Source organism: Miniopterus schreibersii (assembly GCF_964146895.1).
Source record: "Miniopterus schreibersii genome assembly, chromosome: 6".
In the NCBI taxonomy this organism is placed as follows: domain Eukaryota; kingdom Metazoa; phylum Chordata; class Mammalia; order Chiroptera; family Miniopteridae; genus Miniopterus; species Miniopterus schreibersii.
The window spans coordinates 73,177,374-73,181,617 of record NC_138107.1 but is presented as its reverse complement, the minus strand read 5'-3'; the positions used below and the strand labels follow the sequence as shown (position 1 = coordinate 73,181,617).

Genomic DNA, 4,244 nt, shown 5'->3' with positions numbered 1-4,244 from the left:
GATTGACAATGTTCACTACTATGTTTTCTGTTCCAGAAACATAGGGAGGTCTTATCTGCTCCAGGGATTTTGCACAGGTCAGTCTCTCTACCTGGAATATTCTTCCTCCTGTTTTCCCTACCCCTTATTTTGTAGGTTTTCCCCTAAATCTCATCTCACCAGTACTTTCCCTGATGATGCATCCTCTCTAAAGTAGGATTCCCTTTTTTATTCTTTTATTCTCCATCACTTCCTTATCGGTGTCAGACTTTGTATTACATGAGTTCTGTTTTCCTCAGCTACAGTGACAGCCTCCCTGAGAGCAGTGTCAGTGTTAGCCTTTATTACTGGCCCGTTCCAAGCACCTGCCTCAGTACCTGTACATTGCACATACTTCATGTACAGTTGTTGAGTGACTGACTGAATAAGTGTGAAATTCCACTACTTTAAAAGCTAGGCCTTCCCTTTTTCACCATTGGCACTTGTTCCTATGAAATCTTTTTGCTCCCTTGGTTATGGGAATTGCACCCTCTCTGCTAAATTCTGAGTTCCAACACAGAGGCATCAAAAATATCTTGTTCTGCTTTGTAGTCCCATAATATTGGGAGTATTATAAGTACTCAATAAGTTACTGGTTCTCAAACTTTCATGGGTATGCCTACCCCCACAGATTTACTCAGTAAGTACGACATGAGACTAAGTGTGTGTTGTTCCCACAAGGTGGATTTTACATATCACACTGAGAAAAAACCAGTACTAGGGTTAGTCAATACCAATGGTGACCACTTCTCTACACCAGGCTTAATTTTTAGTTCAAAATAAGCAATGAGGCTGAAATTTCAACACCCCAAGAAGTCTGGAGAGCAAAGGGTTATTGCCTCCCTTTTCTCCCCACAATGTATTATTTTACCACTTTTGTTTGGGTAATGTTTATTTCAGCCCCTTGCCTATGTGATTTTGGCCCTCTGCTTGTGAGAGAAATTGTTTATTTAATTGTGTAGTCAGAATTGAGCACTTAGACTTTTTAGGGGGCAGGCACAGAGATATTTGTCTCCAACTGGGTAACTGCTTTAAAAGAGGGAGGTGCTCTGTTCCTCTTATAACCTCTCTTAAGTAAAAAATGATTTTTGGTGACAAATCTAATCATAATCCTATAACCTCATTTTAGGTCTTTTAGTAGTTACATTAAATAGCAAGCTGGCATAACTTTTAGGCAAAGATTTCTCATGAAAACTTTGAAAGTATTTCATGTTCTATTTGTTGCAATAATTTTCATGAGAAAGATGTACATTAATCTTAGTGAGACTTAGGAGCAACAGTTAATGGTTACATTTTGATATTTTAATTATTTTTTGTAATGGAGAGTTGACAATTAGGGAATAATAAATAATTTTGGTAATTATAAACCTTGAAAAAACCCCTCTGCCTTCTTTTTTTTAATATATATATCTTTATTGATTTCAGAGAGGAAGGGAGAGGGAGATAGAAACATCAACGATGAGAGCCATTGATCCCCAGCCTGCTGCACGCCTACTGGGGATTGAGCCCGCAACCCGGGCATATGCCCTGACCGGGAATCGAAGCAGGATCTTTTGGATCATAGGTCAACGCTCAACCACTGAGCCATGCAGGCTGGGCACTCTCTGCCTTCTTAGTAGGCAAAAGAGAATAGAAAGAGTGGGAGGGGAACCCCAATCACCAGTAAGAAATGAAATAGGTTAGGCAAGAGAACCATTAATTTCATTGGTGCAGATATGGAAAAATGCCAGATCATTTGGGGAGTATTCTGATAAATAGGAACTATTTCTACTCAGTTCTCATTTGGGAGCAACAGAAACCAACTCTGGTTAACTCACCAGAAAAGAATTTACTGAAATTTATCAGCTAGCTAAAAGTGTCAATGCATGTTTTACCAGAATTAAAAAAAAAAAAAAAAAAAAGGAATCAATGCATCAATGCAAAGGCTGGGGAAGGATAGGAACAGAGGAGGCAGCAGTAATTACAGCCAACTCCCTCCCCAAAACTGTCTCGTTTGGGAACCTCTGTTGTCACCATCTCCTCAGTTTCCTGTTTCTCACTACAATTGTTGGGGTCCCAACGTCACTCTTCTCAGGGAGTGGGAACACGGAGATTCCATATCCTTGCTCCACTTCAGTTGCCCCAAATAGGAAAACAGTTTAGAGTTGTTCAGTCTGAAAGGACAAAACAAAACAAACAAAACCAGTAAAATGAGGGAGTTAGCCTTAGTGGTCTAGCTTTCCAACTCTATTTTCATTTCTGTCTTGTCTTTGCCCCTTTCAGATACCCAGTCTTTTCCTGGTTCTCTCCTTCAATTATCTTAAACAAACCAAAACGAAACAAAATACCTTTAAGAGTTTAGAAACATATTTACAGTAAATTTATCAATGACCTATAAATTAGAACTCATTTACTAATTTATTAAATGTAAAATACTATTTCAGTATTCCTTTTGTATTTATCTTATTAATAAGGTTGGTCATTTGTTTACAATTTATACTTCTTGGGATAATTTTTTATTTTGTTAAGTGGGCTCTTGATTTTTGCTCTATGTTCTTTTTGACATTATTTATATTTTCAACAGGAAACAAAAGTTTTATTACAAAGGATGGAGCTGTAATGGTGGAATTTCAGGTTAAAGTAACATACAACTCAGTGAATGTGCATGAAATATTATCTAAATTCAAGACTCTCCAATTCCAGAGGTTGATAAAATCAAGTATCATATGTCAAATGGCCCTAGTTCAAAAGAAATTTGTTCCAACATGTCTCCTTTGTTACTACCTCAGGTTATTTAAAATCAGTTAAACTGCCTCTGAAGGGTGACTTTACTTTCAATACGTTTCCAACGGAATTGCAGAGAAAGGTTTTAAAGGTAATATTCTAGGCCGCAAAGCACTCTAGTAAAGATTTTGGTGTATTTTGAAAAAATGGATAAGCACTGTTAGCCCTAAGGGGGGTCCCCCCCAACCCCACCCCTCACCCAAATACATGCATATTAGTAGAGCTGTATTGAGCCATCAATGATTAGTTTTTATTCTTTTAATATAGGTTCATCCACTGAACATTTACTGAGCACCTACTAAATGCTTGGGACTTACGAGTGCACCACACAGGCCAAAGGTTCCTGCTCCCAGGTTCTGGCGGTGGTGGGCGCTGAGGGGCAGCCTGCGATTCATCCCGTGAAAATGTGGTTTTTCTAGCTGAGTTGGTAAAACTGGATTGTGAGGAGAGCGCCCTAAGCACAGTGTTAAACTTGCGACTAGGGCCAGAGACTGGATTTCACTGACGGAAGACTGGTTGCTAATTACAACTTTGAAATCCCTTAAGGTACTTTACGTCCATAAACATCAAAGGAATAACGGTTATAGGCCCTAACTAGAAAAGTGCAGCCCCGAGAAATATTAGTAGAAAATGTGCTATGACTCTCATTTGCTATTCTATCCAATTCAAACGGGGCTTGCCTATTTACAATCTTATATTTCTGGCAGACCAAGCTGTGCTGGGTTGTTTTCCGACCAGCGCACAGGATCGTTATGCTTCGTGCTTTGCTTTATTTTTTACGCCTAAGCCAGAGCTCCGAGCTGCCAGGGCGGTCAAGCTGCCACCACGGCCCGGGAGAAGCACCGGCAACGAAACCCGCCGGACGGCCTGCGCTCCGCGCCCCGCGGCCGAGCTCCGTTCGGGACGGCACAGTGGGTCACGCGCCACTCCACTCGGGAAAAGGACTTGGATCGTGGCCATTTTCCTACCATCGAAGTGCGTTTGGCGCTTTACGGATCGGAGCGAAAGCGACACTTCCAGTTTTCGGTTAAGCATCCTAGAAGAAACTCGGCGTAGGGAGACGAGATGCGCTAACACTTCCTCCTCTCCCAGTCCTTTCCTCGGTGTAACACTGCCCTTTGGTTTCTGCCTTAGTCTGAGTGAGTCGGCTCCACAAAAGGAGATGAGCAAAAAAATGGGGGCAAAAGATAGGTTCGGAGGGACCCCTCAAACCGAGGACAGGCGACAGCGTGGGTCGAAACCCCCTCACGCCCGGCTCCAGCAAATCACCCCGCCCACTATCTGCCTCCATTCGCGCGGAAGCGGCCGCTGCCGGCCTGAGGGCGGGGCACCGGGACATCGCGCGAGACCAGCCACGAGACTTCCCAGAAAGCCTCAGGCACCACCCTAACAGTGGCCCGGGAGCCGGTTTAAGGCGGAAGGGTAGGCGGGGCTTGCTCAGATATTTAGCGGCACCACAGGCC

At 42.6% G+C, this 4,244-nt stretch overlaps 1 long non-coding RNA gene across 1 annotated transcript; it reads right to left on the bottom strand.

Annotated features, from left to right (window-relative positions):
* Positions 1-1,303: 1,303 nt before the first annotated feature.
* On the bottom strand, positions 1,304-4,071 carry LOC308558830. Its single transcript, XR_013999056.1, has 3 exons — positions 3,750-4,071; positions 3,099-3,165; positions 1,304-2,171 (listed from the first exon to the last, which is right to left on the bottom strand). It is a non-coding gene; the product is annotated as an uncharacterized lncRNA (long non-coding RNA).
* Positions 4,072-4,244: the final 173 nt, after the last annotated feature.